At 47.0% G+C, this 24,840-nt stretch overlaps 1 protein-coding gene, 1 long non-coding RNA gene and 1 other non-coding gene across 8 annotated transcripts in view; 2 read left to right on the top strand and 1 right to left on the bottom strand.

The window, feature by feature from the left end:
* LOC135273095 (zonadhesin-like) overlaps nucleotides 1-24,840 on the top strand; it is a 161,825-nt gene that overhangs the window by 83,434 nt on the left and 53,551 nt on the right. The window lies entirely within an intron of this gene.
* LOC135273096 (uncharacterized) overlaps nucleotides 1-24,840 on the bottom strand; it is a 300,367-nt gene that overhangs the window by 274,668 nt on the left and 859 nt on the right. The gene's annotated exons all lie outside the window — the stretch shown is intronic.
* On the top strand, nucleotides 8,532-8,638 carry LOC135273102 (U6 spliceosomal RNA). Its single transcript, XR_010340964.1, has one exon. It is a non-coding gene; the product is annotated as a U6 spliceosomal RNA (small nuclear RNA).

The raw sequence follows: 24,840 nt of genomic DNA, 5'->3' as shown, positions 1-24,840 counted from the left end.
AAATTTCTTTGTAAGTAATAGCAGAGGACAAAACCCAAGGCTTCTTCAGAAATTCTACATTATTTGGGAAATGGTTATCCACTGAGGAACCAAATAAATTTTCACATCACTTCAAAATTTTTCTTTCAGTCTTTCACAGGGCAGACTGCGAAGAGATTCCAAAACCAATTCTCAAGTCCCAAACCAGTAAGCACACTCTGGTTTTTCATTTAATATTTTTGTTTCCTGTTCTTTCCAGTTGGCTTTGTTTGACATCTGTCTATATTAACTACATTTTCCACTTACATTACTATCTTTGGCAGCTCAAAGAAACAAACCTTTTGAGTCTGGCTGGGCTATCCTCAGTATTTTCTAGATCTCAAGGTTTTACACCATCAGCAGTCTGTGATACCTAAATCTGTTCACTTGGTAGTTGACATTCATGGAGTGCCAGCAAGAAGATGGACCCTGGATAGGAACAGGAGTAAGGCACATGTTCTCAGCCAAGCAATTTATGTGACTATAAAGCCCAGGCAACATTTCTTGTTACATCAAATTTTAAGAAAGTTACTGGCAGTGATGTTTAAGATATGTCATTTCTAGATTTTCAATAAAAAGGTCTAGACATTTGCAAGCCAAACTGTTTAACACCCAAAGAAACCCCTTCATATAGTATCATTTCTGCTATATAAATATCGTGTGCTTCCCTGTCCTTCCCTTCTATGGAAACCAAGGGAAAAAATGAAGAAATACATGAACAGGACTTTCTTGAGTCACAAATCTATACTGCAAGTGCTAGTGAAAACACTCCTTATTTATATTTCTCAAATTGTCTTCACATAATAGCTGAATTTTCATCTGACTACTCAACATCACAGCCCTTCGGGATGAATAAATGTGTGTCTCTTTGGAAATCAGCCTGTTATGGGAGAGCTCCAAAACATGCTTGTGTTTAGAAGCTATTTTTAACCCTCCCTTTTCAAAGCTTACTGTGCCAAAATATATAAAGACTTATTAAGAAATGAAGAAAAAAGAAAAAAAATTAAGAAAGGTCACAAGGAAAAGCTTATGGCAGAATTTGTAATTTATTTATTTCTTTATAATAAAAAGATGGTAATTTTTTCAAGAGGCCATGGAACATGCCACTTTGAGCAACGCATAAAATTATGCAAGTAGTTGTGGATTTCACCTTCTGACTCACTCATGAAAATGGTATTGGGCCTCTTCATTTTCTTCCTCGATAAGATAGCATTTGTATTGCTAATGTTATTCCCATCGCTACTGCCTGGAGAAAATTCTTATAATAAAAATAGTTACAGGGCTAGGTGCGGTGGCTCACACCTGTAATCCCAGCACTTTGGTAGGGCAAAGTGGGCAGATCACCTGAGGTTAAGAGTTTGAGACCAGCCTGGCCAACGTGGTGAAACATGTCTCTACTAAAAATACAAAAATTAGCCAGGTGTGGTGGTACATGCCTGTAATCCCAGCTACTCAGGAGGCTAGGCAGGAGAATTGCTTGAACCCAGAAGTGGAGGTTGCAGTGAGCCAAGATTACACCACTGCACTCTAGACTGTGTGACAGAGCGAGACTCTATCTCAAAATAAATAAATAAATAAAATTAGTCAGGCATGGTGGTGTGTGCCTGTAATCCCAGCTCTTTGGGAGGCTGAGGTAGGAGAATAGCTTGAACCTGGGAGGTGGAGGTTGCAGTGAGCCGAGATCTTGCCACTGCACTCCAGCCTGGGAGAAAGAGTGAGACTGCCGCAAAAAAAAAGTTACAAAAACAAAATTTACCAGAACTTATAACTAAGATGTACCATGTAGGGGACAATAACCACTACAAGACACTTGAGACTGGGGTCACTCACTGAAAGGCATCTAGAGACCAGGCAGGACAAATGAGTGAAGAAGGTGGATATGTGACCAAAGGAAGAGTGAGGATGGAGTACACACACCAAGTCACTTAACTTCAAATTGTGCAAACAGTGAGCAGACCAAATAAAGCACACTCTTTACCCCCACTCTGCATCATGCCTCCTTTCCCCCAGTTTATAACCCCTGTATATTTGGTATACCATTCTTAAAGACACTGAATACGCAAGAACATGAAAATACTCCCTAGGCCACATACTTCATTCTCTTCTTATGGCCTCCTCTTTTCCATGTAGCTTTCTTATTCTCCCACACTGTGAAGCAATCTGACATCATGAGTGTCCCCTGATTAAACATAAAATCGGGTATCTCCTCCAAGCCCAGATGCCCAGAGACATCTACAAAGGCAAAAGTGGACATGAAGTAGAGGTTAAGACTGCATTTTTCTCTGCTTGCTTCTCTTACTTTACCACCAGTTTTGATTTTTACCCTTAGACCAAATACAAAACCACTGAATATGTTTTCTAAATAGCTGTTTTATTTTGAAGTCCACAATCTTTATTAGTTTGTTAGACCCGTAACAGAGGACCACAGACTAGCAAGATCAAACATCAGAAATATATTTCTTTGTAGTCTGGAGGATGGAAATCCAAGTGAAGGTGTCAGCAGAGCTGGTTTCTTCTGAGTCCTCTTTCCTTGACTTGTAGATGACCACCTTCTCCCTGTGTCTTCACATGGGCTTTCCTCTGTGCCTGGGTCCTAATTTCCTCTTCCTATAAGGACACTAGTCATATGCTGGATGAAGGCCCACCCTGATGACCTCTTTTTAACTTAATTACTTCTTTAAGGACCCTATCTTTAAACACATTCACATTCTGAAGTACTGGGGATTAGGACGTCAGCATATGAAATTTGGGGGATACACAATTTAGCACATCGCATCCACTAAAAATCTCTTGTAGGTTTACTTTCTGTTACATCATAGATTTTTTCTAATAAACTATGTTCAGGTAGAATTTAATAAACCAATAGTTTTTAACAGAGAACTCGTTTGAAATGCAAATTTTAGGGACCCATCCCAAACCTTCTGAATCAGAAATTCCGAGGGTGGGGGCTGAGCAGCCTAATTTTTAACATGTCTTTCTGGTGACTGCAATGCACACTAAAGTGTGAGAACCTCTGAAATTAATAAATGGTAATTTTAACATACTTTAAAGAGCATTTTGCTAATTTAACTTTATTCTTTAAACTTTTGTTTTAGGTATAACAAACCATCTGAAGGTTTGTTATATAGGTAAATATGTGTCACAGGGGCTTGTTGCACAGATTATTTTCTCACACAAGTACTAAGCCTAGTTCCCAATAGTTATTTTTTCTGATCCTCTCCCTTCCTCCTCCTCTCGCCCTCCACCCTCAAGGAGGCCCCATTGTCTGCTGTTCCCCTCTATGTGTCCATGTATTTTCATCATTTAAGTCCCACTTAAAGTGAGAGCATGTAGTATTTGGTTTTCTGTTCCTGCATTAGTTTGCTAAGGATAATGGCCTCCAGCTTCATCCATGTTCCTGCAAAAGGCATAATCTCATTCTTTTTATGGCTGCATAGTGTTCCGTGGTATATACGTACCACATTTTCTTTATCCACTTTGCTACTGATGGGCATTGAGGTTGATTCCATGTATTTGCAACTGTGAAAGGTGCTGCAATGAACATATGCATGCGTGTGCCTTTATGGTAGAATGATTCATTACACGGGGTGTATCAGTAATGGGATTGAATGGCAGCTCTGTTTTAGCTCTTTGAGGAATCACCACACTGCTTTCCACAATGGTTGAACTAATTTACACTCCCGCCAATAGTGTATAAGCATTCTCTTTTCTCCACAACCTTGCCAGCATCTGTTAGTTTTTGAATTTTTAATAATAGACATTCTGACTGGTGTGAGATGGTATCTCATTGTGGTTTTGATTTGCATTTCTCTAATGATCAGTGATATTGAGCTTTTTTCATATGCTTATTGGCCACATGTATGTCTTCTTTTGCAAAGTGTCTATTCATGTCCTTCGCTTACCTTTTAATGGTTTTTGTTTTGTTTTGTTTTTGTTGTTGTTGAAATTTGTCAAAGTTTCTTATAGATGCTGGATATTAGACCTTTGTCAGATGTGTAGTTTGCAAATATTTTCTCCCATTCTGTAGGTTGTCTGTTTGTTCTGCTAATGGTTTCTTTTGCTGTGAAGAAGCTCTTAAGTTTAATCCAATTTGTCAATTTTTGCTTTTGTCACAATTGCTTTTGGTATGAAAATGAAGTCTTTGCCAGTTTCTATGTGCTGAATGGTACTGCTTAGGCTTTTCTTTCAGAATTTTTATAGTTTTGGAATTTACATTTAAGTATTTAATCCATCTTAAGTTGATTTTTGTGTATGGTATAAAATAGGAGTCCAATTTCAGTCTTCTGCATACGTCTAGCCAGTTCTCCCAACACCATTTATTGACTGGGGAGTCCTTTCTAGAAAGAGTATTTTGAATGGAATAATGTGGTAGGTTCTTTTTTAAGGCAAAGAATTCTTTTAAAAATGTGAGTAATCACCTTCTAATTTTTGTATTCTGAAAATTCTGAATTTTACTGCTAACCCTTTTTTTATAAGTAGGCATATCAGCATGTCATTTGATTAAGTCTGATGTTCACACTTTGCAACGATTTTGAGTATACAGTCATATATATGTGAATATATATATTGCTAACTCTTATCTTTATCTTGCTAATTTCCACTAGGCTTACTAGTTAATATCTCTCATGTTCTATTTCAATTTATTCAGGTCAAACCCCAATTGCAGCTTCCTCCAATGACTTGTCCCAAGCATTTTTCCTTCCTTGAAAGGAGATCCCCCAGGCTGAACTGAGCACTGATCAAAATTCCTTGTGTCACACTACTTCAGAACTACCAAAATTACAGACTTAAGTAGAGGTCCTTCCAGTTTTTTCCTCTTACATTCTAGAATTACAAATCAGTTCAATTGAAAAGACAGATGCTTTTCTGGCTATTTTGTGCCCAGAAGTAGAAAAATTACTTCTAACAGCTACTAAGTCTTGTTTTGATTGTTGTTGTTTTAGTCCCAAATATTTCAGCAGCAGATAATTAAACATAAGAAGCTCAGAGGTGGCCTGCCGAAATGAATTTTATTCCTTTCGCAGACAACCAGACCTTTGGCATTTTTTTGTCTATGAAAATCACATTTTGGTAAAACACTCATACAAAACACACACACACACACATACACACACACACACACACATGCATGTGAGCACTTTTCTCTGTGGAGGACAATGGTGGCGAGGACACTATGCATTTGTCACCTAATCAAAATGGGAATTCACACTTTTTCTGAGCCAGTAACAAAAGTACCTTTAATTTTATTTTTCCTTATTTATTATTATTATTTTTCTAAAGGCTAAGTCTCACTCTGTTGCCCAGGCTGGACTGCAATGGCATGATCATGGCTCAGTATAGCCACAACCTCCTGGGCTCAAGCAATCTTCCCACCTCAGCTTCCCAAGTAGCTGCAGCTACATGCTAGCACCACCATGTTCAGCTGGTTTTTTGTATTTTTTGTGGAGATGGGGTTTTGCCATGTTGGCCAGGCTTGTCTTGAACTCCTGGCTCAAGCAATCTGCCCATCTGACCCCCTGAAGTGTTTGGATAACAGGTGTAAGCCACCACTGCTGGCCTCATTTTATTTTTCATTAAAAAATATTTAATCATCCAAATGATAGGTATTATGCTTGATTAGTCTTTAGAATACTAACATTTTCATGAAGGCATTCAACCTAAATGGAGGTGAGGTGGTCTAAAATTATGGCAGAAAGAGAAATGGAAGGCTAGTGACCAGTAAACAGTGTCAAATCAAGACCACTGTCATCACTGAATAATGAGCCTCTGAAGATTCATCTTGTAGGATAGTAGCTTTAACATGTTAATGAATCATAGATGGGTAACTCTGACAATCTGATTAAAGCTATGGAACCTCTCCTGAAAATAATGCACCCAAGCCCATACATACCATTCTAAATACAATACGAGGGGGCTTGCAGGCCCTCATATAAGCATTCTCACTGTTATAGGACAGACCTTGGGCCCAGTCTTGAACTCAAGTCAAACATCATCAGAAATTAAGGTTATTAACTCTTTTCCCCAAAGATCTGTATAAAGATTTTTTTTGTAACGTTTGAAATATATGTATTTAATTTTTTATTGAGCCTTTAGTATATAAAATAGTCTGCAAAACCCAGTCCTTGCTCATAGAGAAGGGTGATAGGAAGTAATGACAGGAGATATAAATGCTATAAGAGGGGTGAAAACATTTTTTAAGTTTAAGTGAAAGAGATACTGTGTTCAACTAAAAAGGCGGTGGGGGGGCGGGGAGGAATTAAGAAAAACTTCAAGGCACTGGATAAACGGTTTACAAGATGAAAAGAATTTAAAAGGTATAGTTGGCCAGAGGAGGTGAAAAGGGAGGAGAGAGAAAAGATCTTTCAGGAGAAAGGAAGAACCTTAGCATAAAGTATACAACCAGGAGAATGAAGTAGTTTTTAGAATCCCCTTTGATTACAGCGGTGATACTCAATCCCAGCTGTACATTCTAATTACCTGGAGTTTTTTTTTTTTTTTTTTGAGACGGAGTTTCGTTCTTTGTTACCCAGGCTGGAGTGCAATGGCACGATCTCGGCTCACCGCAACCTCCGCCTCCTGGGTTCAGGCAATTCTCCTGCCTCAGCCTCCTAAGTAGCTGGGATTACAGGCACGCGCCACCATGCCCAGCTAATTTCTTGTAATTTTAGTTCAGACGGGCTTTCCTCATGTTGACCAGGATGGTCTCGATCTCTAGACCTCGTGATCCACCCGCCTCAGCCTCCCAAAGTGCTGGGATTACAGGCGTGAGCCACCGCGCCCTGCAGATTTTGGTTTTCTTTTTTTAATAAGATGGGGTTTCACCATGATGGCCAGGCTGATCTTTAACTATTGACCTGAGGTGATCTACCCACTTCGGCCTCCCAAAGTGCTAGGATTACTGACGTGAGCCACAGCGCCCGGCCCAATCTCTCTGATTTTTAAAAATAAAGTTGGCCGGGCATGGTGGCTGATGCCTGTAATCCAAGCACTTTGGAGACCAAGGTGGGCGGATCACCTGAGGTTGTGGGTTCAAGACCAGCCTCACCAACGCAGTGAAACCCCGTCTTTTAAAAAAAATAATAAATAAATTAAAAAATAAATAAAGTTAAGGCTGGGTGTGAGGCTCACGGCCACAATACATGCACTTTGGGAGACTGAGGTGAGTGGAACACCTGAGGTGAGCAGTTCGAAAGCAGCCTGGCCAACATGATGAAACCCGGTCTCTTCGAAAAATACAAAAAATTAGTTGAGCACGGTGGCCAGGACCTGTAATCTCAGCTACTCTGGAGGCTGAGAGAAGAGGATCACTTGAACCCGGGGGGCAGAGGTTGCAGTGAGCCAAGATCCTGAAACCGTAGTACTGCAGCCTATGCAACAAGAAGAAAACTCTGTCTCAAAAATAAATAAAAAAGAAATAATTAAATAATAAAATCCAGACTGGGCACAGTGATTCACCCCTGTAATCTCAGCATTTTGGGAGACTGAGAAAGGAAGATTGTTTGAGGCTAGCAGTTTGAAACCAGCCAGGGTGACAGAACAAGATCCTATCTCAACAAAAATTTAGCTGGGCGTGCTGCTGTGCACCTGTAGTCCTAGCTACTCAGGAAGCTGAGGTGGGAGGATTGCTTAAGACCTAGAAGTGGGAGGCTGCAGTAAGCTACGATTGCACCAATGCACTCCAGCCTGAGGGACAGAGCAAGATCATTTCTGTAAAAAAAAAAACTAAACAAATATAAGCTTCTTTTTTTTGAGACAGACTCTTGCTCTGTCACCCAGGCTGGAGTGCAGTGGCGCGATCTCGGCTCACTGCAACCTCCGCCATCCGGGTTCAAGTGATCCTCCTGCCTCACCCTCCTGAGTAGCTGGGATTACAGACGCACACCACCATATCTGCCTAATTTTTGTATTTTAGTAGAGAGAGGCTTTCACTATGTTGGTCAGGCTGGCCTTGAACTGCTGACCTCGTGATCCACATGTCTCTGCCTCCCAAAGTGTTGGGATTACAGGCGTGACCCACTGCACCGGGCCATAATCTGAATTTTTCAGAAGGTTTTTAGATTAAAAGATTTACAGGGCTGGGCATGGAGGCTCTTGCCTATAATCCCAGCACTTTGTGAGGCACAGGCGGGTGGATCACCTGAAGTCAGGAGTTCAAGACCAGCCAGCCAACGTGGTGAAACCTGGTCTCTAATACAAATACAAAAATTGGCCAGGCATAGAGACTCATGCCTGTCATCCAACCCCTTTGGAGGCCAAGGTAAGCGGATCACCTGAGGTCAGGAGTTCAAGACCAGCCTGACCAACATGGTGAAACCTCGTCTTTAAAAAAAAAAACAAAAAACACAAAAATTAAGTTGGACACGGCGGCCCACACCTGTAACCCTGGAACTTTGGAAGTCTGAGGTAGGCGGATCATGAGGCCAGAGGTTCCAGACTAGCCTGACCAACATAGTGAAACCCATTCTCTGTAAAAAAATAAATAAATAAAATTAATTAAAAAATTACCTGGGCATGTGCTCGCTTCGGCAGCACATACACTAAAATTGGAATGATACAGAGAAGATTAGCATGGCCCCTGCGCAAGAATGACATGCAAATTCATGAAGCATTCCATATTTTTTTTCCTGTTTTTAAAAATCAAATAAAAATAAATTTAAAATTAAAGCTAAAAAGCAAAGAAAATTAGCTGGGCACGGTGGGGGACACCTGTAAACCCAACTACCTGGGAGGCTGAGGCAGGAGAATCGCTTGAACCAAGGAGGCAGAGGTTGCAATGAGCCAAGATCGCACCATTGCAGTCCAGCCTGGGTGACAAGAGGGAAACTCTATCTCATAAAAAGGCGGGTCAGGGGGGATTTATCCAGCACCTCGTTTTTGCAATTGTAGACACTGATCTCTCCGTTTTTTTTTTTTTTTTTTTGAGTGCAATGGCGCGATCTCGACTCACCGCAACCTCCACCCACCGCAACCTCCACCTCCTGGGTTCAGAAAATTCTCCTGCCTCAGCCTCCTGAGTAGCAGGGATTACAGGCACGCGCCACCATGCCCAACTAATTTTTTGTATTTTTAGTAGAGACAGGGTTTCACCATGTTGACCACGATGTTCTTGATCTCTTAAACTCGTGATCCATCCGCCTCAGCCTCCAAAAGTGCTGGGATTACAGGCGTGAGCCACAGTGCCTGTAAGATTTTTTTTTTTTTTTTTTTTTTGAGACGGAGTTTCGCTCGTTACCCAGGCTGGAGTGCAATGGCGCGATTTCGGCTCACCGCAACTCCGGCCTCCTGGGTTCAATCAATTCTCCTGCCTCAGCCTCCCGAGTAGCTGGAATTACAGGCGTGAGCCACCGCGACCAGAAGATTTTTTTTTTTTTTTTTTTTTTTTTTTTTTGAGACGGAGTTTCGCTCTTGTTACCCAGGCTGGAGTGCAATGGCACGATCTAGGCTCACCGCAACCTCCGCCTCCTGGGTTCAGGCAATTCTCCTGCCTCAGCCTCCTGAGTATCTGGGATTACAGACACGCGCCACCATGCCCAGCTAATTTTTTTTATTTTTAGTTCAGACGGGGTTTCACCATGTTGACCAGGATGTTCTCAATCTCTTAAACTCTTCATCCACCCACCTTATCCTCCAAGAGTGATGGGATTACATGCGTGAGCATCCGCGCCCTGCAGATTTTTTTTTTTTATTTTTAATAAAATGGGGTTTCACCATGATGGCCAGGCTGATCTTTAACTACTGACCTCAGGTGATCTACCCACTTCGGCCTCCCAAAGTGCTAGGAGAGACAATGAGGGGTGGGGAGGGAGCCAGCCTGTGTGCCACATTCCTGGAAACAAGGTATGGGGTGACGCCCACTGAAAACCCCAAACCTCTCCGGAGGAAAGGCCTGCAGCACACAGCTGGGACAGAGAAGGGGAGGCCTACCTGGGGCAGGCCGGTGTCCTCGTCAGCCTTCTGTGGGGTGGTCTCAGGGTCAGGGTCTTCACCCACATCGCTATCGGCCTCGTCCTGGGGGGTGGCCGTCGAGACCTGGCTGTGGAGGGCCGTCTCTGGGTGCGCCCCCCGCACAGTGGGGCTTGGGACAGCCTCTGAGCCCTCCTCACAGGGGAAGGCTCAAAGCCCAGCCCTGAGATCCAGCTTCCTCAGTATTCGCGGTGTGCACCACTCAGGACGACTTACGGCTTAAGTCCCAGGACAAAGGGGGCATGTCCTTTCTTGAAAGTCTTGGCCGGGCGCAGTGGCTCACGCCAGTAATCCAAGCACTTTGGAGGCCAAGGCCGGTGGATCACCTGAGGTCGGGAGTTCAAGACCAGCCTGACTAACATGGTGAAACCCCGTTTTAATACCAAAGAAAAAAAAATCCTACTTCTTGAAAACGAAAACGAAGTCCTGCTCTGGCTGCCTGCCCTCGGGGAGAAGCTGCGCCCCCTCAGGCTCCAGGGCTCTGGCCGCCTGCCGCCGCCCATTCCCGGCGCGCAGCTGGAAGTCCCGAGTTCGGGCCCCGCCTTAGCCGCCCCCTCCATCGCCCCGCCCCACTCCACCGCGCCTGCGCCCCGCTCCACCGCGCCTGCGCCCCGCTCCACCGCGCCTGCGCCCCGCTCCACCGCGCCTGCGCCCCGCTCCACCGCGCCTGCGCCCCGCTCCACCGCGCCTGCGCCCCGCTCCAACGCCCCGCTCCAACGCCCCGCCCCGCTCCACCGCGCCTGCGCCCCGCTCCACCGCCCCGCCCCGCTCCACCGCGCCTGCGCCCCGCTCCACGGCGCCGGCGTAGCGGGCGCCGAGGCTGCAGTTGCAGTCTGTCGGGCGCAGTGCGCGGGTTCGCTGGCGTCTGGGGAGCCGGCGGTGTTCGCGGCGAGGGAGTGCGGTCGGGGAGGCGCCTTCTGGCTCGGGCTGGGGCCGGCGAAAGCCCGAACGAGCGACGGCGGCAACCGTGGGCCTTTGGACGGCGGCCTCAGTGGCCAGCAGGTAAGGTCCGCGCGGGGCGAGCATGGGTCGTGCGGGCCCGTGAGGGGGTGCGGGTTGCGAGCGGGCCAGGGGTGCGGCGGCCTGGTCGGGGGCGCAGGTGAGCGCGGCCCGCGCGGGGCCCGGCAGAGCATTGTCTTTCCGGCGGCGTCCGCACCGCGGCCACTGCCGGCCGGGCCGTGGCGGGGACCCGGGTGGGGCGGGCCTGGGCTTCGGAGCGGGCGCGCGCTCCTTTTTCGCCGGCCCGTACTCCTCCGTCGCCGCATCTCCGCCGCCCCCCGCCAACATGGCCGCCACCCTCCTGTCCCCACTTCCCTGGCCGCTGTCTCCATTGCCCTGCAGACTTCCCATTCCTCCTTCCTAACCCAGCTTCCCTGAGTCTGACCCTTTGCCTGCCCAGGCTGGGATGTCCTTGAGATCCACTCTCTTGTTTGACTCAGAGAATGGCTCTGGGAAGCCGTAAACCATCCAGTGGGAAGAACCTGTGCCTGCATCCTCATGGTGGCCCTTTTGAGGCTGTGCCCACCCTGTTTGGTCTCTCCCCAGGTGCTTTGAGAGGCTGGCTGCACACGGCTCTTTTTTGACCTTTTGCTGGACCGTGTTGCTTTGCCCGTTTCCCTCATCCTTCAGGTTTCAGTTCGAGTACCAGGTTCTCAGGAAGGCACCTCCCTGCCCTGTCGCCGCGTTCTCTAGCATCTGCCCTTCCTCCAGAACTGTCTACTGCCAATGACCAGCCAGCCATCTGGACGTCCACTGGGGCAGTGATTCTCCGCCCTCAGCTGGAGCCCAGGAGGCACAAGGGGCTGGCTCTGTGTTGTTTGCCAGGTGCCTGTACACAGGGCGGACACCCCTGTCCTAAAGTGGAGGGCTCTTTTGTCTTGCAGGGTGAACCCTCACCAGCACGCTTTTACTGAGCAGGTGCGGTGGCTGGTGCATTGCGATGCCCATGGTGACCAAGGCTTCAAAGGGCTCAGAGTCTAGTAGGGTGGAGTAGTGAGCGGGAACAGAATCCTGTGTGAGGAGTGCTTTATCAGAGGTATTTACAGGCTCCTTGGGGGCACAGAGGAGGGACAGGCAATTCTCTGGAGGTGGGTGGGGCAGGGAGTGGGGACGTTGTCAGGATGACATTGTCAGGATGATGAGGAACTCAAGGACTGTGTTCTGATCATTTGTTTATGAATCTCTCTGCTCCCCTGGGCTGACTGTCCCTACTAGGATGCAGTGCACTGCTGTCTCTTGGGCATCCTGAGTCTCAGCAAAGGGCCTAGAGTCCAGTAGGTGCACAGGGAATGTAAGTTGTATGACAGTCCAGACGAATTTGTGACCTGGCTCATTGATCTGTTCTGTTCTTCCCTGGCAAATCCATGTAAAATGGCTCCAGCTGTTATTTCCAAAGTTTTTTCGAGAGCAGTTGGAGGTGATGAGTCCTCCACCCTAAGGCCAAACCCAGCCCTACCCTGGGACTGACTCCCATCCGGGCACTGAGCTCAGCCCTCCCGTCGGACTTGCCCCATCCAGAGAGGTGGCAATATGACAGAATCTTCCAGAAGCTCCCAAAGCGGGAAGAGGCGCCCAGGCCAAATTTCATCTGAATAATTTCTGGTTGGTGGTGGTTATCAGATGGGAAGCAGCCTTTCGCTGCCTCTAAATTCTGCTCCCCTGTCACAAGACAACTCCTTTCTCAGCTGCTTCCACGTGGAATTTACGCGTGGATTTTAACTGAAATCCTTCCTGTTTTCTAACTCTGTGGCTGGGAAGAAGGCCTGGCCCCCTCCCAGATGTTTCTCCACTGTCTGGCTTGTCAGGATTTGAGGTTTTTGCATGCCAGGGACGTCTGGGTTGTGTTAGTTGATTGTGCTGGTGGATTTTGATTTATAAAACTCCCTGAGTACTGTAGCCAAGCTCATAAATCCAAGTATTTGTTTTACAGTAACTGTGATCTGGAATTTTATGTTAAGTTGTGGGGTTGTTCTCTGTCGGTTTATTCAGATGGATGTAATGCTGCTCTGTGGGTGCTCACGGTCTGCGTGGGCATGGCGGGGGGAGGAGGCGAGGACAAGTGGCAACTTCTGATTCCATGTCCTCGAAGCCGGGGAAGGGGCAGTGCTGTGCTTCACTGAGTCTGCGTGAGTATCGGCAATCCTGGGACCCTGGTAGGCCTGAAGTGTTAAGACATGTGAGGAGCTCTGTTCCAGAGGATGGGGTCGAAGCCTGGCCTTTGCGGGACTCGGCCAGGTGTGCCCTGGCCTAGGGTGAGCGTGGATGGGCAGGCTCCCCTATCACCCTCGCCCCTCCAGCCGGCTCACTGTGGCTAGCATGGGTCAGATGCCTGCTGTGTTAGGTGCTGGGCACCCACACACACATGGACATCTGTCACCAGGCTGCTGGGCCAGTGAGGAACAGACAAGTCCTGGACAGTCACAGGCATGTGTGTGGGGGGACTGGGGTTCTCGGGAGGGTGCTCCTGGTTTACACGGCGATGAGTGGTCCCACTGCCGGGGTCTGCTTACAGAGTCCAGTGGGGGCTTGTTTCCTTCAAAAAACATATTTGAAATAGACAAGTACTAACAGGATTTCCTGAGTTAGACATCAGATGTTTTTGAGGGATTGGTACCATCTTCTTTCTTTCCTTTCATTTTGCAATGTTCTATAATATGATCCCTTTGAATATCTGATGGAAATGCAGAGATGGTCTCCTTTGCACCCGTGCCTTGTGTTGGAGGATATCTTAAATGGGGAGCAGGTTGACAACAAGGTAGAGACAAGAAGGTACGTCCCCTACATAGATGATGTAAGTAATTATGTTAAGGATGGGAGCTGGCACCTGGGGCAGAGCAGCAGGCCGGGCCCCAGTGGGTCTCACTGTCTCTGGGCTTGATTCTCTGGACTGTGAAGTGGTCAGTGAAGCCTGGCCGGCCCTGCTCACAAGCTGTTAGGAGGAACGTGTGAGTCAAGGGATGTAAAAGGACTCTGTCAGCCCTTGAGTGCTTCACCAATACTACTCATTGCCACAGCTGATTCAGTGTCCTGTTTGTGAAGATTAAGGCCACCTCTATTGGTTGATTGATTGGTCTTTGAGCGACTCAAAGGTTAAGGCTGTGGTCTCCAGAGCCATACAGATGAGAGTTCAGACCTCAGCTCCACTCCTGCTCTGTGCCTCAGTTTCCTTGTCTGCCGCATGAGGACAATAACTGAAACTCATCAAGGGTTGTGTGAGGATCACATTCATGCCTGAGCACGTGAACCGTGCTCATACGTTAAGAACCCCTTGAGGGGGTTAGCAAGTATTACTATTGATTGATTGATTGATTGTCTTTCTTGTAGAGATGGGATCTTGATGTTGCCCAGGCTGTTTTCCAGCTCATAACCTCAAATGATCCTGCCAGCTTCCCCTCCCAAAGTGCTAGGATTACAGACGTCGACCACTGTGCCCGGCCCCAGTGATGATTTTTTGAGAAAAGAAAAGCGTTAATGTGGATAGAATGAGAGAGAAAGAATAAAACTGAATACTGGGGATAAAAACTTGAAGAGTTTTAGGAGCGGTCATCTTGAAGTGCAGCTCAGTGTTCTTGGGCAGATGTGATGTGGGGAGGTGAGGATCTGTGGAGAGAGTGAGAACAGCAAATAGATAAGAGCATGGAGACGGCCGCCCTGTGACATCGGACGGGGGACCCCGTGGACATCGAGTGCTGCCGGTGCAGAGCAGGCACACAGCAAGGGCTGCCCTGGCTGGAATGGGAGCATCTTGGGCCTTGTCCCCATCCCTGAGCAGGTGTCCAACAGAGTGTGGTCTGGGGGCTTTAACCTCCCTCTTGGGAGGCACCTGGCTGAGGAAGTGGTGCTGTGGGAAAGCAGGCTGGGCGTAGCAAGAACCTTGGGGTCTCTGCACTGCCAGTCAACCTGCCACAAAGGCCTGTGCAAGTACTGGAGTTTGTGAGTGACCATCTTGGTTGACTGATTCTTGATTGATTGATTATTGATTGGTTAATGCTCTCAACAATTCATTTTTCTAGCGCTTTTTGGGTGCTTACCTCCCTAAGGCTGTGTGACCCAGCTCCCTGTCACCTTCTTACCCATTTGCTGCCATTTTTCTTCTTGTCCCTTCAGTTTTCTTGACCCGATACAGAACGTGAGTGTTGACCCCTCCCTCTGCCTTCAGGCTCCTGCTCCACTTTCCTGGCATTACTTCCTGGTCCTCGGGTAATCTGATCGAATCCAGGTTTCCTACTGATTTCCCTTTCCTCTTGCTCTGCAGTGTAGATTCATGAACGTTTTCTGTGTTCCCAGTCGTATCCAGTTCCAGACCAGTTTCTGTAGGTACCCAGGACATATTTATAGGCTTACAAAATGTTTCCGTTGTGGATGTTAATGAATACCTGTGGAATTAATGAGGGAATAAAGGGTAGAAGTATTTAGTGTGGTGAGTTTTAACTGGTGGTTAGCTTTGCTTCTTTACAGACATCTGGTTTGTTGGAGGTGGTGAAGGTCCCCTCGGGTGAGCTCTTCCCCTGCCCCTCCCTGACAAGACTTATCTGAGACTTGCCCCGTGGGTGGCTTTCACTGGTGAAGATTGGTAATGACACGTTTTCTGTAGGTTTCTTTTGTCAAGAGTGAGACTGCAGGGTGCTGCGGCTGTGGCCATGGTGAGATGAGTGTAATTTGAAGAGGGGCTTGTGGAGACCATCCAGGAAGACAGCTCAGCAGGGCTTCTGTTGCAAGGTTGAGGATTCTTGTCTTCAGGTAACATTGGCCAGGCTCCAGTAGGACCCATAGAATTGGCACACCCCATGACATTATGAAGGAAAAAGAGCCTGTGTAACTGTACCAGGCTAAATTGGTATAGAACACATGAACTATATATATTTTTTTCTTTTAGATAGAGTTTTGCTCTTGTTGCCCAGGTTGGAGTGCAGTGGTGTGGTCTTGGCTCACTACAACCTCCACCTCCCGGGTTCAAGTGATTCTCCTGCTTCAGCCTCCCGAGTAGCTGGGATTACAGGTGTGTGCCACCACGCCTGGCTAATTTTTGTATTATTAGTAGAGACAGGGTTTCCCCATGTTGGCCAGGCTGGTCGCAAACTCCTGACCTCAGGTGATCCACCCGCCTGGGCCTCCCAAAATGCTGAGATTACAGGTGTGAGCCACTGCTCCTGGCACACATGAGCTAGATTTTTATTTGTGTATGTCTGTGTATCTTCACAGGAAATTTTTGCTCTTGTCAGCGTATTAGAAGGAGGACGGACCTTGCCCATTTCCTTCCATGCTGCCACATGTGTAGATGGGGCATTAGCAGGGTGGGGGGTGCTGCTTGCTGAGTTGGAGCGGGGCATAATCACTGGGAGTGTAGACGGGGCAGAGGCAGGATGTGGGGACGCTGCTGCTCACTGAGTTGAGATAGGGTCCTGGTAGTCACTGCAAGTGTAGACGAGGTAGAGGCTGGATGTGAGGATGCTGCTCATGGAGTTGAGATGGGGTCCTGGCAGGCACTGCAAGTGTAGATGGGAGCCTATCAGAGTCTGGGATGGACTGCTGTACAGGAGGCTGTAGCCCTGGATAGTTGCACCGTATTTCTGCTCCTCGGTGCTGCAATTTTAACAATATGTATGTTAGAGTAGTTAATCTCCAGGATCTTCTCTTTCTCAAAACACTACATAGAAATCTACATGGGAGATTCTGGGGAAATCATCTCCCAAAATAGATGATTTCATAGTGTCCTCTACTTATAATTAACATATGTCGTATACATTTGCGTTTCGAACCCTTTGTGTACATGCTACCTAGAGACAACAAGGTATGTGCCTTACATAGATTATGTAAGTAACCATGCATCACAGTGATGTGACATTTTGGTAGACGTATCCTTTCTTTGGCTTATTTCTGGGGAAGCAGCAGAGCATGGTGGAAGTGAGGTGGATGGTGAAGACAACCTGCCGGCGTTTCTGCTCTGCCTCTTTCTGCTTAGAGTCATTGTGAGGAATAGCAGGGTAAATACACATGAAACACAGAGAACACTGAGGAGCTCAAGAAAGTGTTCAGTGGTGTCACTAATGACAACGCTGATGTGATGGTGATGAGGGTGACAGTGGTGACACTGACAATGATGATGTTGTAACCGACGGTGATGGTGGTAACAACGATGATGGGGACGACGATGATGATGATGGCGCAGTGATGCTATGTCAGTGATGATGGTGTTGATGGGGTTGGTGATGACGGTATGATGGTGAAGATGGTGATGGCTGTGATCATGATCGTGATGGTGTAATTGATAGTGATGATGGTAACAATATGATGGTGATGGTGTGGTTGATGGTGACAGTGGCACTGGTGATTATGGTGATAGGGATGATGGTGATGGTGATGATGTTGAGGAATGGTGACAGTGGTGGTGATGATGGTGATGACGGTGATGTGACTGGTGATGGTGACAGTGATGGTGTAGTCGATGGTGAGGGTAACAGTGGCAGTGGTAATGGTTGTGACAAAGATGTTGATTGTGGTGATACTGATGTTGGTGATAGATGGAGAAGAGTTAGGGGCATATTCTGTGATGCAGGCCAGTATTTTTACCCTTCCTTTTCTGCTTATTCTTGGACCTTCAGGCCCCTGACTTTTCACATTTTAACCTCCTATTTAAATGCAAATTTCATATGTGGCTAAGTTGGAAGAAGACGTTTCATGTTTTAAAAACTGTTATGTTAACATGTAAGGGCCCTGCTATCTCTACTGTTGGAACTTGAAGTAAGGGAAAGAAAAGCTAGAAATGACATTGAACAATGGGCTTAAGTGTCCAGTTACGGTTTTTCTTATACTGCTGAAAACCTTGCTGGTGTGCCCGTACCATCAGTTAGGACTCTGAGGTAGCCTGTTCTCACTACATGTCACTGAATTCCCTTGGGTGGCCTAACATGGTTCAGTTGCCACTGATATCCCAAACTGGCTGTATTTCACAGAGGAGAGAGGAAGGCACTGGTAAGTGTGAGTCTTGGCATTCGGGTATCGAGTAGATTGAGCCCCAAGAGTTACAAGTTTTGTGGGACTTGGTCCCTGCAGGAAGGTAGATGCAGGGAGGATCCAGAGTCAGACCATGCAGAAATGCTCCCTTTGTGAGAGATGGTTTTCCTGGATCTAATGGTGGAATCAGTGAGACTAGCATGGAATGAGTGGGATAGGATGGCACAGAATAAAGAAGCGCCACACAAGAGAGACAGCTGCAGGGAAGAGCCCAAAGGAGATGAGAGTTGAGAAAGGAAGCAAGGAGAAAGCTGAGAAGGGAGACCAGAGGGAAAATGGGATGAAGGGAGTTTTGTAAGAAGATTTGGTAATGGGCTATTCCACTCAATTAACCCAACATTATTAAGCACCTGCTGGGAGAGAAAGATGAAAGTGTCGTGTCCTGTCTCTCAGTCCATCACAGTCAGCAATACACTAAGTGATTGCAGATGAAGGTTTGGAAATAGGAGGGCAAGTTGGTAGGTGTGTGTTTTTTAGCACTTGCTTTGAGCCAGGTGCAGTATTAGGATTCCAGAGAACATGATAGTTATTTAAGACTAACAAGGCAACAATGGGGTCACGGGGCCAAGGAGTGAAGGTGGGCATTGGGCAGGCCCTGTCTGGCGGTCCCCCCCTGTGGGTTGGTCACTCCCCTCCTGCCTTGTGGAGCTTGTTACTGGGACACAGAGAGGCTGGCAAACTTGACAGTAGATGTGAGGAGAAGCACAGGGTGACTCACAGGCTTGTTGATAACTTGGTCAATATGTGTAGAGTGTTGTATAAAAGATTCTGACAACCCTGTAAGACAGTGGCCTGGATTCCCAAGGCTCGTGGAGACGTTGTGAAGAATAGCAGTTCCAAGACAACATATAAAAATGTTGGGCGTTTGCAAGCCAGACAGCTCTGGGCTGTAACTGCTGCAGCGGGAGCCAGGATTCTTAAACATGAGTCTGGAAACCTTGTCTGACAGGGGAACTGATGTGCAGTTTGCAGATCGTCAGCTGTGGAGCGGAGTGTTCAGGCAAAGCCACCAGAAGGGGCCTGCCACACACCTGCTCAGACGCCGGAGAGTAAGCGGGGCAGGAGAAGGGACAGGCTCCTCACAGGGAGATGCTCTTGGTGGAGCCTGCTTGCATGGAATGTTACCGACTCTCTCACTTGAGATTTTTCAGCTTTTCAGTTTTGCAAGTTGTTGGATGAAAAGTGATGTCTCCTTTTTATTGTGTTTTTCATTCATCTGGTGATTGCATGAGGTTGAACATCTAAAAAGATACACAAAAGCTGCCTGTAGCATTTCTGTTTACTTAACAAAGTAGCCTTTCAAATCCTTTGCTCATTGCTTATTTTACAGTTAGATTATTTTAGGGCGTGGCAAAGGTAGCTTATGCTTGTAATCCCAGCACTTTGGGAGGCTGAGGCGGGAGAATGGATTGAAGCCAGGAGTTAGGGACCAGCCTGGGCAATAAAGCAAGACCCCATCTCTGCAAAAAATTTAAAAATTGACCTACACAGTGGCATGTGCCAGTGGTCCCAGCTACTCTAGAGGCTGAGGCAGGAGGATTGCTTGAGCCTGGGAATTCGAGGCTGCAGTGAGCTATGATCATGCCACTACACTCCAGCCTGGGTGACAGAGTGAGACCTCATCTGTAAATAAATAAACAACTAAAATTTAAAAAATGTAAAAATCAAGTGTTTTAATTTCTATGAATTCACTGTATGATGTATACTAAATCTTATCTGTGATATTGGGCAGAACTTTTGCCAATTTCTAATGACTTTCGTCCTCAGAACAGGTTAGTTTCTTATCTTTCCACTTTGCACATTGCAGACATTCTAGTCAGTTGCTTGTCTAAGTTTGTTTGTGCCCTGTTTGTCATGCAGAAGTTGTGATGTTTGGTTCGTTCAGATCTACCCATCTTTTCATTGAGTTCCCGTTCTTGCTCCTTGTTTTAGAACGCCTGCCCTTCTCCAAGACCACAAAGATGTTCTCTGACATTTTATTCTAATATTCGTTTCTGCTTTTCCGATTCCGAATTCAGTTCTGTGATTGATGCATCTAAAATTCATGTTATTTCTGCCATTATTATTATTTTCATGGGATAACCGGTTTTCCCAGTTTTATTGTCTGGCTCCTCCTTTCTGGTCTGCATTGCCCTGTCTCTCTCCAGTGTTGGTTCTCTCTTACGGATGAGGCCACCGCATGTGTCTGTCTTTCCCAAAGTTTACCACATACAATACAGAGTGCTGTGTGTCTGTCAGCCTTGCCTTTTATAAGAACTTTCCCATGTGAAATAGCTTGACATTATAATTTTTCAATAGCTATCTAATATTTTATTTGTAGAAGTATATATAATTTTATCTTTTTATTGCTTAGGTAAAATTTTTTTTTCACGGCAGAGAGGAATCTTGGCTATCACCCTGTTCTACTCCTAAGTACAAAAGGGGAAATGGGTGTCAGAGGGAACATGACTGGCACGGATACTTGGTGAGAGGATGGGGTGAGCATCGTCCTTTCAGCTCCTCTGCTCCATGGACACCGGATCCTGGTCCTGGTGTAGCTGGTGGTAGTTGTTTGCTTTAGTGGCCTCATGCATGTGGAGCCCCAGTTCTTGCACCAGGCAGAGTGCCTTTGCACACCAGCTCTCTGGGTGTTCCAGTCCAGCTCTAGCAGGTGGGCTCTGCCCACGTAGAGCCAGGCTGGCAGCTGATGTCACTACTTGACCTGCTCTGCCACTCAGGGCAGGCAGCTTCCGCTCTGTGCTTCAGTTTGCTGTTCGTACAATGGAGCGAGAATGTGCCTTTCTCTCTGGTCCCTGTGGGAACGGGTGGAATAAGCCATGTAAAGCATATGGAGCTGCGTGGGAGGCACCATGGCAGCCAGTCACGGGGCTGCACAGATGGAGCCTCTTTCAGCCAGCAGGGCATGGGTCTTCTGCTGGGGGCAGGTGTGGTGGCTGGTGGGCTCCGGGCAGTGCACCTGGGCCCTGGTTCAGCAGCCCGAGTTCTCCAGGTTCCTCCTGTGGGTCCAGCTCCGTGCTCAGAGGGGCAGGGTCCAGAGGCAGAGGCATATTCCTTCTCTTGCTTCATTCATAGGAGTGGGGAGGCCTTCGCCAGAAGCCCCTGAGAGAGTTCGCTTACCTTTCTGTTGGTCAAAATTGAGTCCTTACCCCTTTCTGAGAGCCTCAGGCAAGGAGAAAGAACGGGGTTGCCCTCGCACTGCGTGTCTCAGGCACCCATTGCGGGGCTGCTGGAAGACCCTAAAGGGTTCCTGTCAGTGTGATTTATATTCATCACCATTTACCCTATTAGATAAGGGAAACTGATGAATGTTTAAAATATTTAAGCCAGCTAAAGGCAACAGTAATGAACTCATTATATGTTAAAGTGAACATATGTTTAATAAAAAAATGACTGTACGTGTCAAAACAACAAAATGAGAGGAGGGGCATTCTTCTTGTGATCCTGTTATGCAGCCTTAATCAATAGGCTGACTCCTCCTGTGGACTCCTCCTGCATGCAGTCTTTCTGCATAATGCTTGGTTTGAAGTGTTGAAGACTATCTAGCCCCATAAACATACCTACTTGGAAAAGGAAGCATTTTAATAGGCTTTTCAGGCCATCGTGAATATTACATTTTGATTCTACACTAAAACTCAAGTGACAGTTGCTTAAAGTTCAGTTTCACCGTGGAATCTGAAACTGTATGGGTGGAGTTTTTCCTACTCTGTTTTATTAAAATCCACTGACCTGTCTTGCACTCTGAGTGCATCTTTTACCCAGTGTGGAACACCACACACTGGCCATTTGGAAATTATTGGTCCACTGACAATGATGCAGAACTTCTACATGTTGACATGTTTGTTATACAGTCTCAGGAAAATCCCCACATTTGTTAATATGATCATTGATTTTAACAGAAATGTCCTGGGGTTGTTAGGCTCTGGTGATGGGTACAAGTCTTTTTTTTTTTTTTGAGACAGAATCTCACTCTGTCACCCAGGCTGGAGTGCAGTGGTATGATCTTGGCTCACTGCAATCTCTGCCTCTTGGGTTCAGGCAATTCTTGTGCCTCAGTCTCCTGAGTCGCTGGGATTACAGACATGCACCACTATGCCCAGCTAATTTTTTGAATTTTTAATAGTGACGGGATTTCACCATGTTGGCCAGGCTGGTCTCAAACTCCTGACCTCGGGTGATCTGCCCTTCTCAGCCTCCTAGAGTGTTGGTATTACAGGCGTAAGCCACCATGCCAGGCCTGGGTACAAGTCTTCTAAAATTCTGATTTTCACTTGAAATCTCAAATTTTGACATTGGTTTATGACTACAGACTCATTAAATTTTTGAGAAAATGACAAGCACTTGAGTCTGAATAACTACATTTTGTCTGCTAGGAGTTCTTTCAAATAAAAATGACCTTCCCTGAGAAGGCGGCTGCTTAGCTGCCAGCTCAAACAGGTGGTATTCCAAAAAGGAGGCAAGTCTGTGTGGCTGAGGGTCAAAGTGAATGCATACATTTTGTCTTTTGGGCCTGTGTGCTTTGGAGATGGATTTTGGTGAGAAGTTCCTCGGCTGTTTTGGAGTCTCCCTTGTGGCCAGCACCTTCACAGCCCGGAGTCCCTCATTACCTCATCAGGTAATGGGGTCTCCACAGCACATGGGCCTGCTGGCTATGGGCTTCTGAAAGCAGACCTGGAACAGGTCAGGATTGGCACACGGTTGCTCAGCACATGAATCCTCAGTCTCATCCATAAACCGCAGTCTCACATTGATAAAACAGGCAAAGACAGGCAGCTTCTTTCCGGGGTGTGGTGGAAATTTGGTAATGCCCATGCAGTCAAACTTTTAGGCATTGAGTGCGTCAGCTGCTTGTCACTCCTGTTAGTGCTGCTATTGTGAGATCCCGGTCATGTACAACAGAGACGCCGTCCCTTGATGAGCTTGCAGCCCATCAGGAGAGGTGGACACAGGGAGATCACCATGATGTGACAAGCTATGATGATCCACTGTGATGACCCATCCTGATGGGTCAGTGGCACAGAAGGGTGTGGAGAATTCAGGCACAGAGGCAGCTGAGCTGGGCCCAGGAGGTGGGTGCAGGATGGCGTGAATGAGGAGCTGGGGTTGGCATGGGCAGGGTTAGGGCAGGCAGGGGGCCATCTTCTGTATGTGGCAGGATAGGAAGCTGAGCCTGGGCACTGTCTGATTCTTTTTTTTTGTAATATGTCAGAAAGGCAGGGAGAGTACAACTGGCTGAAAACGCTGAACTTGATGCACAGACGGGCTGGAGTCCTACCTTCACAGACCATGGCTGCCTGCTTGGCTGAGTCACTCTTACAGTTTCTCCCTGAGAGGTGCTTATGAGGAGCAAGTGCAGTAACATACAGGGAAGTATCTCATACACTGCCTGGTGCAGTGCTGACCACAGCTGGACCACGGACAGGTTGACAGTGGACTTGCTACTCTGAGGATCACCCATGCTGCTGGCAGTTGAGTGTAAAGTCCTAGTGCAAACATTTGTAAAACTCTGAGGGTTACTTGCTTACATACCAGAAACAATGGCTCTGCCTCTCAGGATTGTAGTCTTGGCTCATGGGCAGTTGATATGATTTCACTATGGTTATTGAATATAATGATTTTTCTCTACAATGCCGATAGCTGTCTGGTGGCCAAGTAGGATTTATCATACCAGTGCTGCCCTTGCACTGACCAGGGCCCTTTTTTGTGTTTAGTTGGCACGTTATATTCCTGTTCCATGACAAATTACCCCCAAAGTTAGTGCCTTAGCGTAACAGTAAGCATTTGTTTTCTCTCACTGTGTCACTGGATCAGGAATTTGGGACATAGGTGACTGGGCAGTTCTGGCTCAGGGTTTCTGGAGAGGCTGCATCATCTGAAGACTGGCTGGGGTTGGAGACCAGCTTCTGAGGTGGCACACTTCTGGCTGTTGGTGGGAAGCCTCAGTTCCTCTCCATGGGGGCCTCTCCACAGGGCTGCTTGAGTGTCCTCACACCATGGCGTCTGGCTGTCCTCAGAATGAGTGATCCTGGAGACCAGGGCAGAAGCACGATGCCTTATGGCCACAAAAGTCACACACTGTCCCTTCTGCCAGGTTGTATTGTCACACAGCCCAGCTAATTCACTGTGGGAGGGGGCTGCGCACAGGCATGGTCCTCTGACATGCTGCTAGACATGTGTGGGCAGAATTCTTCCCCTGACTCTCTCTTAGCCAGAGGCCAAAGGCCTGCCCACCGCCCTTTTCTTTATCTCAGTCTTTCTTGCTGGCCTCTGCCGGGGATGGTGTCTGTCTGGACTTTCAATCCTGTGTGGAAGCCCCTTGTGGCGAGTCTCTCTTGATTTGAAAATCATTGATCACTTTTGTGTGTTTTGCCCATTAGAAGGTGTAGGATAAATACATGTTTTTGTGAATAATCTCACAAACCTCAGAGCTATAGAAAGACAGTTCAGCAGTTCAAAAGAATAGATCATACATAGATTAACAACGTAACTGTAACTGGAGTTCGAATAAAAGCCAGGAAGTGGGCAAGTGACCTTATCTGTTTTATCTTCATTCAACCCTACACAAACGTTTTTGACTTTGGTAGGTCATAGAAAACAGAGTGCAGGATGGGGAGTGAGACATTGGTTGGATTCACAGGGCCTTGACACACAGAGCCGGGATGTGCAGTCCCTCTCGCTGACTTCTGAGGCCTTAGTCTCTGGTCCCACACACTTCTACATGTGGATGTTGCTTTCCAGTTTCAAAGCAGGGTGCCTCGAAGGATTCCTTTTGACCCATGATACCTCTGTGGGAGGAAACAAGAGACCCAGCTAGAGGTGCAGAGCCTGGATTGGCGTCCCCAGTCACTG

The sequence above is a fragment of the Aotus nancymaae genome, unplaced genomic scaffold (assembly GCF_030222135.1).
Source record: "Aotus nancymaae isolate 86718 unplaced genomic scaffold, 86718_ANA_hifiasm-v0.15.2.pri h1tg000260l, whole genome shotgun sequence".
Classification (NCBI taxonomy): Eukaryota; Metazoa; Chordata; class Mammalia; order Primates; family Aotidae; genus Aotus; species Aotus nancymaae.
Note: the sequence above shows the minus strand (reverse complement) of the source record. Positions and strands in the feature narration are given on the sequence as shown.